This window comes from Botryllus schlosseri, chromosome 5, assembly GCF_051294905.1.
Source record: "Botryllus schlosseri isolate E-star chromosome 5, Bs_hap1, whole genome shotgun sequence".
Classification (NCBI taxonomy): domain Eukaryota; kingdom Metazoa; phylum Chordata; class Ascidiacea; order Stolidobranchia; family Styelidae; genus Botryllus; species Botryllus schlosseri.
In genome coordinates this window covers 27,940,756-27,964,973 of record NC_137240.1, presented here as the reverse complement: position 1 = coordinate 27,964,973, position 24,218 = coordinate 27,940,756, and the positions used below count along the sequence as shown (strand labels likewise).

Here is a 24,218-nt window from a genome sequence, read left to right as displayed (position 1 = left end):
CGGACGCCATGTTTGAATGGATTACTGTTTTTCAACTGCATTGCGCAGTGCACTGCACACATTCCACGGGTTCAAGTATCCGACAGAATTGGTTGAGATCGAAAAAGTTTCAATGCAGCAGCAAAAAATATTGTTATTTTATTCATATCGTTAAAATTATTTCGGCTCGAAGCTTTTCGACGCAGCAGCGGACGTCAAAAGGTATGAAGAATTTTGTCTTTGTGCCGTAATAATGACAAGTACACATACAGAGTCAGGATTGGTTGAAAACGAACGAAAAAGTTCGGGTCAGGGATCACGTGATTCAAGGTTCCGTCAGGACTCAGGAGGATTGATTGAGAAGACAAGCCATTTCCCTCCGCGAGGGAAATCGCTTTTACTGAGGGCTTTGGACCTGCACGTTCCGTAGGGCTTTAGACTTGAGTGCGTAGTGAATTTACCGTTTGTTGTTAATATTGCCTGTCATTTAGTGTACTGTTTGATTGTTTTCTTTGTGTTCGCAGATTCCTATCACTACCGGTATAGCTTTTCTGAATCCGCAGTAATATGCAGTCTGACAAAAGATGAATATGCCTGTTTGTAGAGGAGGAAGAATCGGTTGCTGTATAACATAGGGACTGGAAAGCCAATGTGGATGTGAGATCATTCATTCACTCCTTACTGATATGTTAGCTACCAGTAATTGATTGTGAATTGTGTAAAACTGTTTGCATATATTCAGGATTCAGGAAGTACCGGTAGTGCATTGCTTGTGGCTAAATAAAAATGGGACACTGTACAACCCGCAAAACTTGTAAAACCCGCAAAACTCGCAAAAGCAAGGCGTATTCAGGTAACTGTAGGTATCTTTTACAATATTGTCGCTGTAGGCCTCAAGATATCATCGATTAGTTATGGAATTTAACTGCCGGTAACTATAAAGCAGGGTTTTGCAGTTGGCTACGAGGGTTTTGCGGTTGTCCAGAAGGGTTTTGGTGGGACCTAACAGGGTGTTGCTGGTGATTAGCAGGGTTTTGCGGTTGTCTAAGAGAGTTTTGCGGGTGAAAAATAGGGTTTTGCGGTTGTCCAAGAGAGTTTTGAGGTTGTATAGGAGAGTTTTGCGGTCATAAAGAAGAGTTCTGCAGTTAACTAGCAGGGTTTTGAAGGTGACTATTGACTATAGCAGTAGTCAACCTCAAAACTCTCCTATACAACCGCAAAACTATTGGAAAACCGCAAAACTCTCCAACACAACCGCAAAACTCTATAGTAGTCACTAGTCAGCCGCAAAACCCTATTTTGCTCCTGCAGAACTCTCTTAGACAACCGCAAAACCCTGTTAGGTAACCACAAAATCCTTCTGGACAATAGCAAAACCCTCGCAGCCAACTGCAATACCCTGCTAGTCACCCGCAAAACCCTGCCGTATAGTTACCGGCAGTTTAATTCAATAACTAATCCATGATATCTTGAGGCCTACAGCGACAATATTGTAAAAGATACCTACAATTACCTGAATAAGCCTTGCTTTTGCGGGTTTTACAGTGTCCTGGTAAAAATACCAATACTAAGACAAGAAGAGGAAGTCCCAATAACATATGATAGCAATTGGTCCCTGTACAAATACATATATGCTCAGTCAGTAACGGAACTTAGAATTCGCAAATGTACATCGCAGAATTATCAGCACAATCTTCATCATCCATCTGTTTTAGATGAATGAAATGTGGTTTTGAAGTATATGGTGCGAGCTGCGGAGAGTAGGGGCTTGCCTTTGGATGTTTAAAGATGGGGCAGAATGATCAAAACGGAAACGTCAGCCAAACAAATAAATTTTGGATACTTCTGTGTCAACGAATGGTAACCTTTTACTGTGTCTGGTATGTTATACACGTAGAATATATAAACAAGCAAAATTTTCATACTTTCTAGATGGAGCCAGTATCGCAAGGAGACATATGCAGACACCAGACATGCCAAATTCAAGAATGCCATCATCAAGTTTTGAGACTGAAAATCATGATCAAAACATGCACAAAGTAGCAGCCAGCTGCAGGAACTACCCCAGGCAGTAAGTTCCTAGCAATATGATTTCTTCTCGAATTTGAGTACGGTAATTTAAAGTAATTCTGTATTTAAGATGCTCCTTCATTTGAAAGTATTGTTGACTTAGAAAACTCTGAACGTCAAGAATGTGCTGGCTTATTACAGAGCATTGGTAAGCTTCTCGCATATGGTCAAATTGGCTATCTTGTAATGGAATCTATTTTTAGCTGCTCTGTATTGTACATCCACACCTGCAAAGCTGTGCGATATCGAATCTTCTAGTTCGTCCGTAGACAATTGCGACGTTTCGTTACCCGAAGATATGAAGTTGGAGCTGAACCAGATGCATGCAGCTGAACCAGATGATGGATCTCATGGAAGGTCATATGAACAACGACATGACGGCAGTTGCCCAGTATTGCTGAAAGATTTTATTGAAGATCCGTGTCAAACCTTGTCTCAACTGTAACGCCTAGACGACGACTTGAACAGGGGCAATTACAAGACGTCTGAACTGGTATGTTTTTGTTCCTCATTTGAATGAAGCGCTTGTTCGCCCAAATCATGCCATAAGTGCTAGCGTTATTAGTAGGGCAAGTTTTTGCAACTTATTTTTACAGCTTCCGGCAGCTTCCTAAATACTCGTAAGATATGTAGAATGCTGTTTCAAGCTGTTTGAAGGAATCTTATAGTGCAACGCTTTGCAACTTTTGTTCATTTTTTTCATGCAACATTTTGCAACTTTCTCGATTTTTCATGAAAGTATTTTCGATTCTGGTGAAATACACGGCCAAATTCAACTGAAACACCGTAAATCAGCACTGAAGTAAGGCTTTTACGGGTATTATGTGGTCAAAATGGTCCGTGGACATATGAGCATGCGACATTACAGCATGCGACAATTTGGCATGCGACACATGAGCATGTGGGTTAAATTACGGGTTAAGGGTAGGTTAGGGTTGGGTTAGGGCTAGAATTTAGGTTAGGATATATATAAGGGTTAATTTCAGGACTATGTTTCGGGTTAGGGTAAGTTATTGAGTTATACAGTCACATGCTGAAGTGACGCATGCTGATGTGTTCCATGCTGAACTGTCGTTTTCCATTGTGTCGCATGCTCATATGTCGGGCAACCGGTCAAAATGCATCTTCTGCAACTTTTTTCAAAAATAAATGCAACTTTCCACGAATTTGACTGCAACAAAAACTTGCCCTAGTTATTAGTATGGCTTTTACCAAGAACACATCAGGAGTTATTGATCATTCTACCACAAACGTAAAAGTCAGTACCGTACTTGTACCACTGATTTACAATCAAGAGGTGGTTCCTTCTGCCTTGGTGTGTACGTTATCAAAGTCGAGTAACGTTGGTTGTGTCAACAGGAGTTTCTGCGTAATCTAAATATAGTACGTTGATCCCAAATCATCTGTTCGGCTCGATTATTCGACCGTTTTTTGCGGTGACATCATATTTGGTGATAAAGACCTGCTGAACTAGAAGCATGTACCAGTCAAAAATATTTGTTTTGATTATAATGTGAATATAGTATTGATGGTATATTGAAATTTGATACCTCAGAGTCTCGTTAACAATATTTTCGAAATGTCTCAACTCAATGACACTTCGTCGTTGTCTGATAATGTCTTGTAATACCATGACTGAACACATCTTCGAAGTATATTTTCTTTTCAGGAGCATGTAGATTGGCTCATCCTGACATTGCCAATCCCGAAAAACGAATTAAAGACCAAGTTGCACCATATGTCACTGTTATCGGATCTTGCAAGGTGATTTTGTTAATGAGTTTGGTGCCGGTGTGATATCTGTGCAATTTATGGTATTATGTGAGTGTCAGTGAATTGTTGCTACTGTACATCTTCAGTTCACTGTATTTACTGTGCAGTACATGGAATAAGCAAAAATTACCACTCCAGCCTCTAACAAGCAACTGAAAATATTCATAAGGAACAGTCTTAACCCCGTGCTCAAACTAGGCTTTCAAAACCATTTACTAGAATGACCACTTTATGACGCCAATGGAGTGGGAATCTCCTCGACTAAGGACAAGCCTCATTCTACAGGTTCTGGTTTCATATCTTGACTTTACAATGGCTGCAGTGTAAATCAGTGGTTTCCAAACATCATTTTCACCTTACTCGAGCTAGAATGAGTCGGGCAATTAAATTTACTAAACGATCTCGCATTTCCCTCCAATCAACCCTTTCGTTACCTCCCATATCTCTAAAATTCACTCCCACGATACCGCCCACTTCTGGAATCACTGGTTTTAGTTCAGGGTCAAACAGCAGGATGATCGTCCTACTTTTGAAAGAGGCTTTGAAATCTTTTAATGTATGTAACTTGAGAGGATCCACTTTACTTGTTATATTCCACTGATAATAATCAATTGTAGTAATAATCTACTCATTCATGTTATAGGGTGATCACGATCATGAAGAAGAAAGAAGCACTCCCGTCATCGTGGAGTTTGAAGACGCAGATACTTGGGGACATTTCGCGATATTCACAGCAGACTTGGACAACTAGATAATTCTAGTTGTGTAATTTCAGTAATTGGAGTGAGATGCTGGTTATCTAATTTCTAAAATATTTATTTGCTCAATTCTACTCTAATTTGTGGAATGATCTTATTTGATTCTAATCAAATTTCTGATTTTCTTGAAACTGAGACAGGAGATTTGATATCAACTGAACTTGTTGAATTTCAGTAATTCCAATCTAATTTGAAAAAGCTGAAAATTGTCTAGTTGACCAACTCCGCACTAATTCAATCGATTTTACTCACTTGCTAAGTGTTTTTTGTACTCTGTGCAAGCGCTGACTCCCAAACGACTAATGCATTGCTACCCAAATAAACCCGAATACCTCCGGCGACATTCGTCATCAAGTAGTAGAGAATTGGAAAGAACCTGTTGATAGTATCACCAAACATGACGTCACTGGCGTGGATCACCTTGATTATTCAAAATTTCATGCCGATGACTTTATATTTGGTGATAGGATCAACAAGTTCTACTCTCTACTAGTTGCTGACGAATGTCACCTGGAAGTACTCAGGTCCATTCCAACACATCACTCGTCTAAAAATCAACACTTGAACTAAGTAAAAAAGCACTTTGCAAGTAAATATCTTCTGACTAGTGTCGGCTGCAAATATACGGGTTTATTTCAATATGAATATATAATCCAATTGTATATTGATGCTCCGTGCGTCCAATGTATTGATTGCTTGGTTCAATTTTTTGCTTACTGTTTAATACAGAACGAAAAGTAATGCATGATTTGTAAAATTAATGGTTAGTTTGCTTTCATGTGAAGTGCAGGATGTAACCGACGACAGTTCAGGGCCAGCTAGAATCAAGTTTTGCGAAAGACAATTGATGAGGATGGGGAACTGATATATTTTTAGAATATATACAATAGATATCTTATCAGGACATCTTTTAGACATCCTATATGGATATCACGTAGATATCTTAATGTGTCGACAGATTTATATATATAATACATATTATTAGGATATATTTTGAACACGTGAGAGATATAATATGTATATCTATAACATATCTTGTGTTTGCTGGGATCATATTTAGGTGGATTTTAGAGTAACTTGTGTACCTCGAAATGAGTTGTCTCTAGTGTGGGTGTAAAATAGATGACTGTTAGATTCAGAAAAGGTATAATTCATCTCCCGGAACAAAGTTTAAGTTACCCTACCGATAACATATATTGGCATGGACAAATTGCGTGAAACGAAAGTGAATTGGCCTCTGTAGCGATAATACGACATATTCAGGTGGATTTTAGAGTAACTTGTGTACCTCGAAATGAGTTTTCTCTAGTCTGGGTGTAAAATAGATGACTATTAGATTCAGAAAAGGTATAACTTATCTTCCGGAACAAAGTATAAGTTACCCTACCGATAAGATATATTGACAGGGTCAAATTGATCGAAGCAATGGTGTATTGTTGCGAATGCGATCACATCACAGAAATTTTGGTGGACATTTACTGGCACTTATGCATCTGTAAATAAGCTATCTCATATTGGTATGTAATTTATACCACTATTGAATCCAGAAAAGGTATTAACTCATCCTCCCGGAGGTAGTTCGTTAAAAATGGTAATGGTAGGTCATATCTTTTTTCCGCTTTGGAAATTTCATACAAGTATTCGGCCCAGATGACAGCAGTTGATAAACGATACAACAGGCGACAGCAGTCTAAAAACAAGCACATATTCTGTTTTGATAGCAGTCATCCGACCGTAACGATATCATTGATTTATTAGCAATTTTATCAGAATGTAAACATGGAACTATAGGGAATCAGGGATATCTAGAACTAGATCAAGATCAGATTCAGTAAATTCTGCGCTCGGGAAGATAACTTTTGGATTGCCAGAAATCCTACAGTCACCTATGCAAAACAATTCCCCACCCCAGCCTCAGCGAAGCAGAACGAAACTGCAACACACTGAGCTATATAAACATCGGTCGTCTGCCGTTCCATGTTTACTTTCTATAGTTCAATTATAGAGACTGTTGAGACTACAATCTCTATAGTTCAATACACCACAAAAATGCGATTAAATGAATATAGGAAGGTGTCGAAGCGACTTGGAATAGCCAGGAATAGTGCAGCAGTAGTGGAACTGATCTCACGCGAAAGGCACCATGCAGCAGTAGTGGGGTCCTGTAGGTTGTCCTAATGTCCTTACTGTTGCAAGCTCTTCAAATCACAGCAGGTTCTCTGACACGTATGTATTTGCGTAGAAATACGTGGAACGACAAGAAAAGACAAGAAAGACGTTCGTCCTAGTAGCGGTAAAATGAGTCTGACATTACGTGATCAAATGATCAAGTCTATACTACAGTAGTACGAAACAATGGTTGTAACATTTAGCCAATGAGGGAAACGAATTGCGGAAAACGTCATGAAGTATTTAGCCAATAGGAATACGGAATAGTCGCGGTACGAAAAAGGCAGAGATATCTATGTAGAACTTTAGTTTTACGTAACAGAGATGGTGAAGTATTTAGCCAATAGGAATACGGATCACGAAATAGCCGCGGTACGAAAAAGGCAGAGAGATCTTTCTAAAACTCTAGTTTTACGTAACAGCGGTTGTGAAGTCTGGCCAATAGGAATACGGATGGCGAAATAGTCGCGGTACGAAAAAGGCAGATATATCTTTCTAAACTTGCGCAATACACAAGAACGATACTGGCTTTGACTAGTTACAAGATGTAAGATACAATGTATGTTGGCCACACATGATAGTCCTAATAATACGCTAAAGTCCAATTCACGTTGACAGAGTCAACTACATTATCCCCTCCTCGGAAAAGGAATTTCACTTGGTTTCAATGAAAGGGAAAGGCAGGTTAATGTGAATTGGTATATCAGTCAACAACAGACGATTATACAACAGTAATGTGCATAATCTAATTAGGGAACGAGGCCAAATACAGAGGATAATTTTTGGTCATGTCAGAGTAAGTTTTATAATAAACAACATTAGCCTATAAACCAGTTAAGCCTAAACGCAAATAACAATTAAACTACACCGACGCAGACCTGGCGCAAGAGTCAGTCGATCCAAGATCGTCGCGCAGCGAGGGGGCTAAACAACTTTAGAGTCAAGGTCACCGTAGAATACAGGTGACCAGTTGCATGTGTCACAATACCTCGATCGGTAATAGCCATGCGAAACGAAGAGTGCTACAATTCCTCGGTCGGTAATTGTAACGCGAACGCTGGGTGTTGCAGTACCTCGGTCGGTAATTGTAACGCGAACGCTGGGTGTTGCAATACCTCGGTCGGTAAATGCAACGGAAAACGCGGGGCGCTACTCATTCGCGGAATCGGCGTGGGCTGTTGTCGTCGACGGCCGTCGGGTGACGAAATTGTGTATTCTTGAGACCTCGTGGTTACGCTCGTAGTTTTCCAGCTGAACAATACGTGTGTCAGCGGAGCAGCCGCAGATGTGATCGTGGTAGTCATCGTCTGAAGATAGAGCGTTCTGGACCGGATTTTCGGCTGGATGCGGAATAAGCATCAGGCGGCGTAGATCGGAGCAGTCAGTCGCTAGCATCTTGTCGATTTAGCGCGAGGTCATACAGTAGAATAAGGTCGCTCAGTATCGTCACCCGAATCGTTGCCCGATGGAAGTGGACGAATACATTTCGATCCGCGAATGTGGAGTAGTATATCGGGTGTCGCAGTGTTCATGAACATTTGGACGAACCGGTTGGTCTGAAATAGCTCACGACAGCATCACGGGTAACATGGCATATAAACTAAAAACAGCCTAGCACGATCAACAAACTAACTGAGAAATGTAAACACTTGAACGGCCCCATGGCATAGCAATAATAATAAGTTAGCCTGCCAAATAGGGTACAGAAGTAAGGTTTGGTGTGGTGCTCGACAACATGGTAAGAACGCACATTATGGTCTCAGTGATAGTACCTGCGCCCAAGTCGTTGTATAATTTAAAAAATATTAATTTTCATTTTGCACGTTTTAAAATGGCGCGAAGGCAAATGTGCCTTGCCATATCTAATTGTTGAGCAGTAAGACATATAAATCCTAATATCGCTATTGGTCTGGCGCTGAAGTACCATCCACAAAAATGAGTTATCATGGACTGTAACCGTATGCTGAATACAGTTATTTAGGTACAAAAAGACTCCAAGAATTCTCATCCGTGGGCCACTTGAGGAGAGAAAGTGATGGTGGAATAGACTGAGTGCCATAGGTATCAATGGCTATCGATAGATAACTGGTTTTCCACCACGCACTCTAAGTTATTGAGTGGGGCATTAAACTTCTATACCTTTCGAACGATTCCAGTGTAACTGCTGAAATTTCGAGAGCAGCGGACGTTTGTCGATGCGCTTGTATGGTTTAACCTGCCAGCAGACGTACCCAAGCCCAGCGATTTCACGTCCTATGCTTGACAGCGAATCGGCTGAGTGTAGAAGCCGTTGACCAGGCCGGACGCTTCCCGCGTAGGCATTTGGTCAGTTTCAGCAGCAACCGTGCGCGCTGAACGAAACGAAAGCTTTAAAGTCCTCTGTACCTCTACTGGCACAACTATCGAATGCGAGCTAAAATGCATCACTATTGAAGCTTTAAATTAGAGGGATACCGTGGGACATGACCGTTTTGCAAGCATGTGATCCCAGAAACAGTCCCGAGCGCCGTAAGGCAATGGCCTAAGACCGTACGGCAGTCAGAAAGAACTACCATATGAGCGTTAAGTTATGTAGTAAGGGGATCGTAGTAAGTAGATCGTTGAAAGTGTGGACGCACTGCCAGGTGATATATAGTATCGTAGCAAGTGTGCGTGGAAAGTGTGGACGCACTGCTAGGTGATATATAGTATCATGGCAAGTGTGCGTTGAGAAGACTGGCAAGTGAGGTCTGCTATGTCTTGATTAAGGACGGTAGGATATCTAGATATCCCTGATTAAGGAAATGAAATCACGTAAAAACGGTGGTGTGATTGATAGTCCTGGGAGCTTGTGCTAATGTCCAAGGGAGAGATGATAAAATATAAGAATATAGCGATAGTGCGTCAGTAGCGGCGTGACTGGGAGAGTCACTCAGGCTAGGGACGAAACAAAAATATATTCTTCAGTACTCGCCATGGAGGAATGCAGTTGAAAAAAAGGGGTGTATATACTGAAAATCCAAGTATAGGTGTCGAGTTAACTTCTACTTGGCTATCGTTATTATGCGCGCTAGCCATGTCGTCGAGCACACAGGGTAAAGATTTCTCGAGCTTAACATATTTAGGGTTCTCAACGTCAGGGCCAGGGGCCGAAACGGGCTTAGTATCATCATTACTCGCCATGGAGAAATGCAGTAAAACACGTTTCTAATAAAATGATTACGTAGGCGACATGCACTAAAAGGTACACTCTAAGAAATGCCGTATATGATACCCGAGAATCTGCTGTCGTGAAGCGTATTCAGAATTGGAATATATAAATAAACGGGTCACCGGATAGAATGTCCTAGATGCGATGTCGAACGATGGCGGCGGTGGCGAACGTCGGCTTCTGTCGTAAGAGGTGTTAGCTGTGGTTGATCTCACGCATAGGCACCATGCAGCAGTAGTGGGGTCCTAGGTTGTCCTTACTGTTGCAAGCTCTTCAATTCACAGCGAGTTCTCTGACACGAATGTATTTGCGTAGCAATACACGTGAAACGACAAGAAAAGACGTTCGTCCTAGTAGCGGTAAAATGAGTCTGACATTACGTGATCAAATGATCAAGTCTATACTACAGTAGTACGAAACAATGGTTGTAACATTTAGCCAATGAGGGAAACGAATTGCGGAAAACGTCATGAAGTATTTAGCCAATAGGAATACGGAATAGTCGCGGTACGAAAAAGGCAGAGATATCTATGTAGAACTTTAGTTTTACGTAACAGAGATGGTGAAGTATTTAGCCAATAGGAATACGGATCACGAAATAGCCGCGGTACGAAAAAGGCAGAGAGATCTTTCTAAAACTCTAGTTTTACGTAACAGCGGTTGTGAAGTCTGGCCAATAGGAATACGGATGGCGAAATAGTCGCGGTACGAAAAAGGCAGATATATCTTTCTAAACTTGCGCAATACACAAGAACGATACTGGCTTTGACTAGTTACAAGATGTAAGATACAATGTATGTTGGCCACACATGATAGTCCTAATAATACGCTAAAGTCCAATTCACGTTGACAGAGTCAACTACAATAGGCACCCACCTTGGCCTAGGCGACGTAAAGAGGAGACATATCGGTCAATATATGGCCCATCTTTTTAACTTCATCATCATGGTCATGATAGAAAATGGAGTCTACCCAAGCTATCTAAAGAAAGCCAGAGTAGTCAATTGAATATTCCTGACGTCATGGCTTAAAAACAAAAAAACAGTAAAAAACTTGTTTTAAATTAGGGCCTATTGTTTTAAACATGTTTGTTTTTAATTAATTTTTGTTTTAAATGCAACGCTAGTCCAAAGGGTGTGTGGTACTATCACTCAGAATGACACAGTAAATCTCCAGTCCGATAGCCTTTTCTACAATAACACAAATTGCTGTTTCTTCTTGACTAAGCACTATCTAAAAAAACAGGCCTGGTAAATGAAACAGACCAGTAAGTAAACAATAACATAATGAAGTTATAACGAACAACGACAGCTCTACTTGCGCCCCCCCCCCCCATCCCTCTGTCTTGCTCACTCTTACTCCCTGAAACAGATATATAATTCTATTTTAAATTCCTTTTGCATCTATATCCTGATTTTCAGTTGATAATACATTTATAGCCTTTTGTTCATATTTTTATGTTAATATTTTCCCTAGTTTGATTTTTTACCCTTTGGCACGTTTTTGGTCATAACTTTTTTTTTCCCACGGTAAAAAAAGTGACAAACCTATCAAACAAAAGTGACAAACCTGGTAAATGAAACAGACCAGTAAGTAAACAATAACATAATGAAGTTATAACGAACAACGACAGCTCTACTTGCGCCCCCCCCCCATCCCTCTGTCTTGCTCACTCTTACTCCCTGAAACAGACATATAATTCTATTTTAAATTCCTTTTGCATCTATATCCTGATTTTCAGTTGATAATACATTTATAGCCTTTTGTTCATATTTTTATGTTAACATTTTCCCTAGTTTGATTTTTTACCCTTTGGCACGTTTTTGGTCATAACTTTTTTTTTCCCACGGTAAAAAAAGTGACAAACCTATCACCTTTTCACATGGGGAAATTTGGTGTCACGACACACCTGAATGCGTCATGAGATTTCCAGTTGATCGGTTATGTGTGACCGATTCGAGAGAATACTGAGCCCGTCGTCATGGCGGCCGATTTTATCGTGTGTTTTGCCGTGAGTGTTGACACTCGGCTTTGGAGCAGGGTATTTCACGCTTTGTCGTGAGAAGTAGGGAAGATCGCTGGCCGAGAAATGTTAGCGGCTATAATAGATTTCAATTGATCGGCGAATTTTCAAGAATTTCACACGATATATGCTTCCTTTGCAGTTCTGTGGTTAATTAAGTATACGTTACGGTTATGTCGGAGTCCGCAAGCAATAATATCCAGAAAAAGGTAAGATACCGTACGCCGTACGGTATACATCTAGTTTATTTTGACAATTTCCAAACATGTCTGCGTATTTTTTGGTAAAATTTAAAGATACAGTTTGAAATCAGAAGTATGACTTGGGTTCTACTTCTATGTTATATCTTATTTTTCTATGCAAGTAACTTAACACAAAGCGGTTGCAGCAATTACATTCTTGATTCCAGAGTCTTCCACAACGTCTGGCAGCTGGAACAGAGAACGATCTAGACAAAGAACGTCTAAGCATAAGAGAAAATGTATGCTCTATTTCTTTGTTTATTGAGGTAAAAAGAAAAGTATGTTCTTGCTACCTACTAGGATCTGGAAGTTTTGAAGATAGACTGTTCAGCCATCTTGACGAAGAGCGGAAGCTTAGGCGTGAAGAACTAAATGCTCTACAGCAAGAAAGCCAGGCAAACCGAGAAATGATGATGAAGTTCATGTCATCTATCACTCGACTGGCAGATTAAATGCAGAAATGAGGTTCGGCTTATCGGAATGGTTCCCAGGGTTGTAACCAAGTCTCGAGTCATATGTTTTAGTACGGCTCGTGCGCAATGACTCTAGTACAAGTCGAGTCAATACACAAATTGATTAGAGTCGAGTCATTTTTAACAAAATGACCCGAGTCACCAAAAAATCATGACTCGAGTCATTACAACCCTGCTGGTTCCTATTGCTAGGCTTGTTATTGTATTTTACTATTCATTAAATTGTGCTAGTCTTAGTTGTACTACGATGCCCTTTTCGACGTCATGCTATCGTGGAGATTTTACAGAATTGGCAATCGTCACATTTCCGCCGTACCGAGCTCTACTCACGGTGTGTGAAGTCATCGCAATGATTTCGACCAACTCGAAAACAACGATCTGGCAATATACTTTGGGGCGATTCTGACCAACCACGTGTTGTCCTACCGCGACAGTCGACTGTCTTCTTCTATATACATGGGCCACGGACTGAAGTGAATTTTGCCTTCACGTGAACAGCGACGGTGCCACTCCGATGATTTGAGCTGTCACATGAATGAATTTGTGTATTTTTTTCTATGTGTGCTATTTACTTAGGTTAAATTGTATTGTTAGGATAACTTTTATATAATAAAAGCAGTATAAAACCATGTGTTGCATATATCTGTTACGAAGAAGTTCACAAGCAACAGTACTTGTATCTTGAGTTAAGTACAAGTATAGCCTAAATCCGAAGATATTTGGTTAGCTATACCTCAAATACAGATCAAGCAGAGACAGATTGGCTTTAATTTCTGGCAGAAATGAGTAACATGACAGCTTAAAGTTACAATTCTGGATCGTCCACCATCACTCCAGCAGGTTGTTCTTATTGTCTGGCCCTCCGAATGCCTTTCACTTCGTTATACTTAAGAAGGCAAAAACGTAGTCTAGAACATATGCCTATCTAGGTCTCCTGTATCTCTTAAACGTACTAACATTGCCCTGCCTACGCTCTACGAGTCTACATTCATACCAGAGCGACAATACTAAGGAATCAGATAAGTCAATTTTGTGACAGGCTGTTCACGAAATACGATATCCGAAAAAGACTATTATATGAAACAATTACCAGAACAAAAAAATCAAGGCAACTAACGAGCGAGTCACTGGCAAATTTGTCAAGGTAGTATATCACAAAGTAGGTCTTATACTACGTCTTAGCGGAAGATTTGTGCCAATGTGTTCAGTCAGCACATGACGGACTTCCGTTGCATTAGGTAGTTGTGGAGAGGGTGAGGACACATCAGAGATTTGGCATCATTTGGGAGGAAATATAATTAGTGCTTAACCACCCACTGATAGGGGTGTGGGAGCGCTCACAAATATATGTGTAAAACACAGCATGTTGCAATGATTTGAGGAGCCAGGTCTATTCTTGCATCAATTTTCTTGCCAATGATGCGCCCGCGTTCTTTCAACTTTCCGAATGCATTTTCCACCACTATCCTGACGCTGCTCAGATGTGCATTAAATGACTCTTTGGCAGGGTCCAAATTTCTCCCAGTGTAGGTTTTTAGAAGCCACGGCAGCAGAGGATAAGCAGGATCTCCTAGAATCAGCAATGGAACCTCCACGTTGTTTATTCGCACTGGAGCCTGATAAAGGGAACAACAGTTGTGTGACAGAGTACAACATGACAACAAAAGCATGATACCTACCCTTGGTAACAAATTCATACTTTCATAGAGTCGCGAGTTTTTGAAAATGAAGGCGTCATGACAACTTCCAGGCATGGTGACATTATTATCCCAGAAACTGTTACGATCACGTTTCAATCACACATCTTTGAACGGTCGAATTTTCAAGGAACTCACCAGTAATTGTCATCAACAACAGCTTGCAATACAATAGACTCTCATCTTTTTCTATTCTGATAATCTCGCTTGCCATTTACTGGAGCGGTGATTTGAATATGGCTGCCATGAATGCATCAGAGAACCTAGAAAATGGCAGCGTTGGTGGGCACGTCAACTCGTGGACACATAGTGCTATAATTAGACTCGTGTATATATAAATAGTTCTATACCAACACCGAGCAAACCATTACCGAGAATGGACACCACTAAGAATGGCCACCACCGATAATGGACATTACCGAGCATGGCCAATGCCAAGAAACTAACTTATTGAGAAGGCGTTGTCGAGAAATTTATATCAGAGAATCGACACCATATGTGGCAAAGCCGTCATGTACATACACACGACCTGTACATATGCATAACATGCCTGCATTGTATTCATTGCATTCTCGGTGGTGTCCATTCTCAGTAATGGTTTTCTCGGTACTGACCGGACACCATTATAAACACGGTATTTTCCGTGAGATATTTGCAATGCACAATATATACCTGAGGAAAACCATATTTGACTTCAATTCTCCGTGCTATGTCCTTGGCTTCCTCATCTGATGGTGGATGTATGAAGTCCGGTAATTTGAGGCATATGGTAGTGCAGAACCTACAATAGCAAAATAAAATAGCGTTGCAATGTTCTTCTTTCATGTAACAAGGGCTCTCCAAACAAAGTTTAGATTTTTATACTTTCACATAAATAATTCCAGAAGACATCGAACGTTGAACTATAGACTACTAACCTCCGTAGGTTAGTAATCTATAGTTGAACACGTTCGAACCGCAGTGTTCCGGTTGTACTCGGTGACAATTAGGTCGGTGGTATTGATCCAGACTGGAAACAGTGGTTGTTTTCAGCAATAAGTTGCGCGTGACAGAAGGGATTCTTGCATAAAATAATCAAGTAATTGAACGAAAAGTTGCGCGTGACGTTGCCACCAATTCCACTCTGGGTATTGATTACCAGTCTTTAAATGGTAAAAAGGTACACAATCACTTCAGAGTCATAATTATCATCAGCATCCCAAATTGCAATCATCAGCATCGCAAATAGCTATATTTCTACAGCCTACATAAGTCTTGATGGAATAAAACTCACTAACATTTTCAGAAACTTCTGTACAGTAGAAATTCCTACTCCAAACAGGTTTGCAACTGATCGGTACTCTGCAGTCTGCACAGGAACCAAGTTTGTAGATCGCAATGGCAACACGCATTTCCAGTGGTATTGCTGGACGAACAGATGCACTATCTGTAAGTAAAGAGTTTTTAAACATTTGCACAACACAGGGGAAGTGTTTTCCATAACCAGTGATCAATAATGTGATAGAGACATAATATTGAGACGTATACCGTCAGTAGTATAGTTGGAATCGATCGGTACGCACCAATCAGAGAACGCCACGTCATCCTAATTGCCACGCCCATTTTCATACCCTAAGGGTACATTCATCTGCTACGTCATCTGTGCCACATCATCAAGCGCCACGCCTATAGTGCCACATCATCCATCCATTGCTATATCATCGCTGCATTGATTGCCGCATCTTGATACTTTTCTCAGATATTGTATTATGTGTATTTAGGACTAATATCATCCATCCATATTTTTTAAACTTGATTTTATGTGTACAAGTTACGGTTTCTGCAGTTTCCACATTTTACGACTTATGATTGCCGCGTCAAAACTTACATTGGCACTTTACTCAGTCTCCTTGAAATAGCATTGTGTAGTGTACGAGTTCATTTTATTTCGAAAAAAGAGCATATCAATGATATCGTTGATCGTTATTGCGTCGATTCACTAGCTGAAATCCTCCAGATCGGTTGATGTTTCGAGGTACACCGCTTTGCTGCCGTCCGACACTGCGATCCGAGTTCTTGCGTTCGATCTGACCGTTTTGTTTGATGTAGCGATCACTGGCTTGTAGTATATACGATACGAGCGGAAGGTCGGGATTATGAACAACTACGCTAGGCGAATAGATGACGAATTCATCAGCTCGCAGTATAACCGCTACCTGTATAATGTTTGCATGTCGAGTATAAGGGTATTTAACTCGGCACTAAAATGCCAACGGAATAGCCGCAGGGACCCGGTTCTCGTTGCTATAATTAAACGAACACCTTCGCCGCAGGTACGCGATCACCGACGTTATAATGATAGGGACAAATTAGCCGCATGAAAGCGAGTCTAATGAATATAACGACAGACAACAAGTTAGTTGAAAAGTAAAACTAATCGTGACCGATGCAAGACGGCGTGAAACAGCGCTTTCGCTCGATTCTTGTAGTGACCACAATTCATACGATTCAGTCCTTTTCATGTCACTAGAATAAGGGTGATTAAACCGACAGTGAAACGCCGCCAGCGTCTTATAACGTAATAATGTAAGCTGCGTCGGGTGCTGCTATAATGTTAGGAGCGAATATAGTAGAAAGTCCACGTCTGGACACCTGTATGCAGATGCGCATACTACCGTAGTAAAACGCATAACAGAATGCACGCAAAATTCGATATTGCTTTGTGATGATTTTGATGTTGTTCCATACCGATTGGGAAGATAGGACTCCTAATTTCCTAACTAACTACATAATCCCTAGTAACATAGTCGGACGCATAATGGAATTTACGCAAAATCGGTATTGCTCTGCGATAATTTTGACCACTATGTTTTGATAATAACTTGCTTCCGAGAAATAAATAACATTCATTATACGTTAGATGATACTTCTCCTTGATATTCTATTATATGTATTTAGGGCTTATGCGACATCACTATGTTGGCGACAGGCCTGATTTGAACACACTAATTTTGCGAATTAAACTTATCGCTCAACACGGACACTCAATGAAGAGCACCCTGGAGACCCACATAAATGCTCCACAATTCTTGACATATAATATACTGAGCATATAATAAGATGACAAAACCTATATACTTGAGTACTCCGAAATGTACAAGTACTTTACCTTTTCACGACGTTTTTGTAAGATGAATACTAATTTTATTGAAAAATAAAAATTATGTTCTCAAGTAGGTTTTTGTCTACACGCACCAACAACTCAAGTAGTTATGACACAGGAATGATTCATTAAGTATATCGCAAGCAGACCAAACCTATAATTGAGTGCCCCAAAATGTACAAGTACTTCGCTATGTACTCCCTCCACGAAAAAAGTGACTAGGTTTTAGACTACTTTATCGATTTTCAATGTTGCGCAAATACCACAAACTTTGCTTGCTTTCAGAGCTGGCAACTAAATGCAAGACAGACTTTAAGCGCTCCGGGATAAAATGTAATTTTTTTTCGCTCTTTTTTATTTTTTCAATAAAATTAGTATTCATTTTACAAAAAACGCCGTGTAAAGATAAAGTACTTGTACATTTCGTAGTGCTCAAGTATAAGTTTTCAAACCATCACCTTAACAAAATTTTCAGAATAGCAACTTTTGAGATATCAACTCTGAATCGACAAACCAATGAACAATATTCAAACATGTTACACCCCCGTGTTTCCATGAAAATAACAAGACATTACACATTCAGTATACTTCACGATTGTTCATAGATACCAAGTATTCGCGTAAACGAGGTGTGTGACATTACATACATCATGGATAACATCATGGCCGGCACTACAAGCATCATGGATTACAAATTCATGTTCTGAAGTCTCATACATGCACCGACTCTGTGCATTCAATGTAGGGGTAGCTGACTTGGAGACAGAAAAACACACATATTTGACCGTAACATGGTCTTAGTATGAACCGACATGCATTCGACTTGTGGAAAAATGTGTCGCACACTATTTCACCGAGATTACAACCCTTTCGCGGATATTCGTTGGTGCTATCGATACGGTGAACAGCACGTTATGTATAGCGATATCTCCACAGTCAAATACGCGAACCATGCACAACCATATACCCAGACTTTCGTTGAATATTCACGACACCAACAAATCTGTACATCTCCTTTCCCTCGACATCAATGATAGAATCCTCATCCCAATGCGCAGTACGAATGGTGGGTTCATCGGGTGTAAAATCCAAATCAAATGACACCAAGGTCTGCTTTCTCATTTTCAATATTTCCACCACCGCGTCTTGTCTGTGTCTTAGCACTACCGTGTGAGGATGGCGAAATCTGTGGGTGGTAACACGGATGGACATGATATTATTCGATATGATCAACTGAAACCACGGATGTGGTGGGTTAGAGTCTTGTCGTGATGGTCCGTTTCGAAATGCAAGCGGATGAACTAGACCAAAAGTTTCGAAGATGTGTTTTATAATTGCTCTAGGTATGAAATAGACATCGCACTCTTGCGGGGAAACAACACGAATTCAGTCTTCACACCGCAGAAACACAGCCGCTTGGTTAACATCACAAAACCGCAATTGAACTCAAGATTGCCATACACGGAATCGCTGTTAACGATGTCTGACTGCGGCGTTTCGACGAGTAACGAATTCTCGTATTTGGTATTGATTGTGACACATAGTCAAAACAGCGACAGTTTTCACAACCCGATACATACATTGAACCAACTGATGTAAGGTGAAACACTACGTTCGCAGCAAAAAAGTTTGCAGGGTATGACCACCACCAACATATAGAGTAGTGAGTGAGTAATTATCCTACATACCTCGATTTTACTATATTCCGAGATCCGGATCACGATTCAAGTCTACCTGAGAATCCGAACCACCCTGTGAAGTTGATATATCAAGTTGTGAACCGTGAAAGGGTTGTAATCTCGGTGAAATAGTGTGCGACACATTTTTCCACAAGTCGAATGCATGTCGGTTCATACTAAGACCATGTCACGGTCAAATATGTGTGTTTTTCTGTCTCCAAGTCAGCTACCCCCACATTGAATGTACAGAGTCGGTGCATGTATGAGACTTCAGAACATGAATTTGTAATCCATGATGCTTGTAGTGCCGACCATGATGTTATCCATGATGTATGTAATGTCACACACCTCGTTTACGCGAATACTTGGTATCTATGAACAATCGTGAAGTATACTGGATGTGTAATGTCTTGTTATTTTCATGGAAACATGGGGGTGTAACATGTTTGAATATTGTTCATTGGTTTGTCGATTCAGAGTTGATATCCGGATCCGGGTCCTAGTTTAAGTTTTAGAAAATATGATACCGACATCCCGACATCTTTCGAAAACAAAACCGTGGTCAATGCTTAAGAGACCATTTTTACTATTTTTCATCGCCATAAGTCATTCTGGACCGCGAAAACGCATTGTACGATATAGATGAAACTTATGCAAATCCTAGGATACTCATTTTCAAAGTAGCTTAGATCTCGAAATAAGCTCTGACTCGCTATTCTCCTCAAAGCATGGAATTATCACGAGTATCACCTTCGGTCACTGAAGAAAAGTATGAAATTATATCCGAAGCATATTCCTTGACCAGGAATTTTATCATGTACGAACTCGACGGCTCATGCGTTAAGGTAAATACGAAAGCAGAGAGAACCTTACGTCGAGTTGGGGATGAAATGTTCGAGCGACATCGAACTGTCCTAAACGCAGTCTCCAAACGTCTCCGCTATGGTGATGTCGAAGTCAATGAAAAATATAAAGAATATTTACCCGATGAGCGAATGTTCCTGATGATAGCTGATGAAATTTACAAAGATACCAAAGAAAATTGGGGTAGGATTGTCTCCCTTTTTGTGGTCGGTAGCATTCTTGCTCGCAAGAACGAGGATGAACATCACGGGGACCATATAGAAGCTATCATACAGACAGTCGGAAATTACATTGCTAGCAGAAAACCAAGTAATTTCATAAACATAAGCTAATTAAATGAATTTACTCGAATGTACTATGCCGCGCTGATAAGATTAATTATAATATACTTATCATGTTACAGTGATTTTCTAGCGTAGAAAATCTTTAAAAAGTAGTAAGCAGGCCGATGGGTATTCGTTGCGTTGTATAAGCATAAAAAACATTCCCGCGCGCGTCTTAGTATTAGGTGGTAGGGTAGGAAGTGTCAGGTTTAGGAGCGCGCGGGAATGTTTTTTATGCTTATACAACGCAACGAATACCCATCGGCCTGCTTACTACTTTTTAAAGATTTTCTACGCTAGAAAATCACTGTAACATGATAAGTATATTATAATTAATCTTATCAGCGCGGCATAGTACATTCGAGTAAATTCATTTAATTAGCTTATGTTTATGAAATTACTTGGTTCCCGAATTTTATCTAAAACTGAAACTGACGAATATCGGTAAAAGTAGTCTTAGACCGTAGTCACTTTTTTACGTGGAGGGAGTCGATAGCGAAGTATTCGTGCATTTTGTAGTACTCAAGTATAGGTTTTATCTGCTTGCACTTTACTTAATCGAGCGATTAACTATTTACACTTCACTGCTTCTATTCCAGAGTTTTCGGTTTTCAGGTAAACTATAGCTTCAATACTTACTTTTTAACTCACTCGGAAATTATCAATTCTTGTACTTTACTAGAAATTTACTGCTAATAAATGTTGAAATGTACTGTTTTCAGCGGTCTTGATGAGTGGTGCTAGTTTCATCTATATCCTGCGACGCATTTTCGCGCTGCAGAATGACTTATCGCAATAAAAATAACAAAAATACTTCGAGAACTTGCAAACTCTCACTGCGCAAAAACGTTAGTACTCTAGGTCTATTTCTGTTTAATACTGTAGCTATCATGAAGTTGATGTACTCCAATATCATAAGGACTTGAGAGTATTTGGTACATGTAGGCAAAAAAAACCTACTTGGTTATTCTCAAGAAGTACGAGTACTTCTATACCTAACAACTCTGGAAGTTAACGCAGTTTGTGGCATTGTATGCAATCAAAATTTGCGTGCTTCTCACTTACCTTATGTTAATAGTTTTCATTTTCTATCTACTTTACAAGATTCAGTCTAGAAGTTTAATGAAAATGTAAGAGTTTAGCAAAAGCAGTTTTTGATGATAGCACTTGTCAAGGTGATACAAACGTTACTTCAAACTACTTTAAAATATAAAGTCCTAAAAGTAGGTAGTTTCTCCTGAAAAACCGGTAAATGATCTACAAATATAACCACCTATATTAGTTACTTTTTAATACCTAATTGTACTTGTATTCCAGCAAAATTACGAATCGTGGAGTATCGAGCGATAGCCTCTATCATACTTTCGGAAAATAGGGATTTAGTACTCGAGTATCAAATTAGAGTAAATTGAGTAAACTTGAGAGGTTATTAGTGATTCTGCTGGAGTTTATATGAAGGGAAGTCCTGATAAAACCTTGATTATTTCAGAAAAGAATAGAGGGCTTCTTTCGGTATTTTGACAGTCTCCATCGTACTGTCGGATGTCATGAAATTGTATACACACCATCTAGTACTACGCAAAATTTCAAGGCTGGTACTCAATGGTTCTGTTAGTAATTATATGGAATGTGTGGGAATCGAATTGGAGCGTGAAGTATGCTCCTATGGCATAGAGCCCCTCGAAATGAGTCCACATACCTCGTAAAAACCCACTCCAAGCGCTGCGGCTTAGCTCAAGCGAACAAGTATTTCGTACTTTATGAGTCAAATCATCTTTCTCATGATAAATTAACATAGGGAGAATTAATCAGAAAATTTTGTAGACTACCGTAGGCATCGATACATTGAGTGAAATGGGCTTCCTTATCTTAAATTGAAACGGGCAGAATAAATCGAAACAATTTGCAGAGACCCGTCGGCTTCAAGACATAGCTCAGGCTGAGATCACAGCCTAATAACGCGGGCTTCGGGTGGGACGTTATAGGAAGCAAGACGAATCATTGTAAAAGTGTTGAAACTTAATTACATCTGTAATTCCGTCATTAAAGTTGACTACGCATAGGTACGTGCTACGCTCCCGCAAACAGATTAACGCGAAGTCGCTATAGAACTGCGTTAGTTTTAAAGGTGTTCCATCATGAAATGTGTGATGGAATTTGATATGTTCCATTGTCATAATGTCCTACACCTGTGAACCAATTCTCAAGTTGCGCATTCAATGTTTAGCATGGTAATTCCGTTATTAAAGTTGACTATGCATAAGTAGCCTACGTGCTACGCTCTCGCAAAAGTCGGTATAGAACTTCGTTAGTTTTAAAGTTGCTCAATCATGAAAGGCGTAACAAAATTTGACATGGTGCATTGTCATAATGTCTTACAACTGCGTACCGAGTTTCAAGGCGGGGAGTCGATTATTAACATGGTAATTCCGTTATTAAAGTTGACTATGTAGAGGTACGTGCTACGCTACGGAAAAACAGATTTTGCCAAAAGTCGGTATAGAACAGCGTTGGTTTTAAAGGTGTTACATCATGAAATGTCTGACGAAATTTGGTATGGTGTATTTTCATAATGTCCTACAACTGCGTACCAAGTTTCAGTGTGGTATGTGATTATTAGCATGGTACTTCCGTTATTAAAGCTTACTATGTACAGAAGTGTGCTACGCTACCGAAAAACAGATTCACGCAAAAGTCTGTAGAGAACTGCGTTAGTTTTAAAGCTGTTACATCATGAAATGTGTGATGAAATTTGGTATGGTACATTGTTATTGTGTCCTACAACTGCGTACCAACGTTCAAGGTGAGAGTTTAATGTTTAGCATGCTAATTCTTTTAATAAAATTGACTATGTGTAGGTCTCTGTTATGTTCACGCAAAACAGATTTGCGTAAAAGTCGGTATTCGACTGCGTTATCTGTAGAAATTTGAAAAAATTAAAAGTATAAAGAAGGTTTCCATATGGCGCAATCCTTCGAGTATTCTCAGAAGAAACTGTATACATCCTACAGTAAAATGGATGCGATTAAACGATGAAGAATTTTATTCTTAAAATATTACATGAGACAAAACATACGAACATCCATTATCTTGATAATGCCATTGCTATAGATGTCAGTCCGATTCCGACAAACACGAGTCCCTTCCAAACTTTATTGTAGTCGAGAGCGGTATTATCAAAGAATCCTACAAAGCCATCCTGCAACAAAAATAGAAGCCCTAATGATCGTACGGAGGAAAGTTATCGTGTCGGGAACCGAATTGGAGGGTAAAGCTGAGTTTCATCATCGAGAGATGATATGGGCTCTGGAGAGCAGATACACTATATATCCATGCTAAAAGATAATTTATAATTCCTAAGCAAAGCATGTAAATCACCTACCCATCCTCCATTTTTCATAATCCACTTTAGTCTTCTGCTAGCAATGTAATTTCCGACTGTCTGTATGATAGCTTCTATATGGTCCCCGTGATGTTCATCCTCGTTCTTGCGAGTGTAACGCTCTTGTGATCGCATTGTTGTAATATAATGGTCATTTGTTCGCTTCAGTGGTTTTCTGAATATTTTCGCGCCTTGGCTGGTTGATTGGCTTTTGCTGGGTCAGGACGCTGCTGATTGTCGTTTTAATATATTCTGTTAAATTGTAACTCTGCTGTGTGGTAATTGCACTGAAGAAGATTCCGAACGTTTAGGGAACATCGACGTTTCTGTTGAGTTAACACTACATCAGGGACGCTACAATTTGGCGAGCACGCCAGGACCTTTTTCATTGTGTGAATACCGTACCGAGAAAAATGCGAACCCGAAGTTCTAGAAGAAGAAGATCAAGGCAGTT

At 40.0% G+C, this 24,218-nt stretch overlaps 4 long non-coding RNA genes across 4 annotated transcripts; 3 read left to right on the top strand and 1 right to left on the bottom strand.

Annotated features, from left to right (window-relative positions):
- Positions 1–507: 507 nt before the first annotated feature.
- Positions 508–2,868, top strand: LOC145439575 (uncharacterized). Its single transcript, XR_013915288.1, has 4 exons — positions 508–636; positions 1,695–2,050; positions 2,120–2,197; positions 2,253–2,868. It is a non-coding gene; the product is annotated as an uncharacterized LOC145439575 (long non-coding RNA).
- Positions 2,869–2,877: 9 nt separating this feature from the next.
- Positions 2,878–5,325, top strand: LOC145439576 (uncharacterized). The gene is made up of 2 exons (XR_013915289.1): positions 2,878–3,813; positions 4,466–5,325. It is a non-coding gene; the product is annotated as an uncharacterized LOC145439576 (long non-coding RNA).
- A 6,493-nt stretch (positions 5,326–11,818) lies between these two features.
- LOC145439574 (uncharacterized) lies at positions 11,819–13,308 on the top strand. The gene is made up of 4 exons (XR_013915286.1): positions 11,819–12,171; positions 12,372–12,443; positions 12,505–12,669; positions 12,965–13,308. It is a non-coding gene; the product is annotated as an uncharacterized LOC145439574 (long non-coding RNA).
- A 10,099-nt stretch (positions 13,309–23,407) lies between these two features.
- LOC145439573 (uncharacterized) lies at positions 23,408–23,874 on the bottom strand. Its single transcript, XR_013915285.1, has 2 exons — positions 23,765–23,874; positions 23,408–23,581 (listed from the first exon to the last, which is right to left on the bottom strand). It is a non-coding gene; the product is annotated as an uncharacterized LOC145439573 (long non-coding RNA).
- Positions 23,875–24,218: the final 344 nt, after the last annotated feature.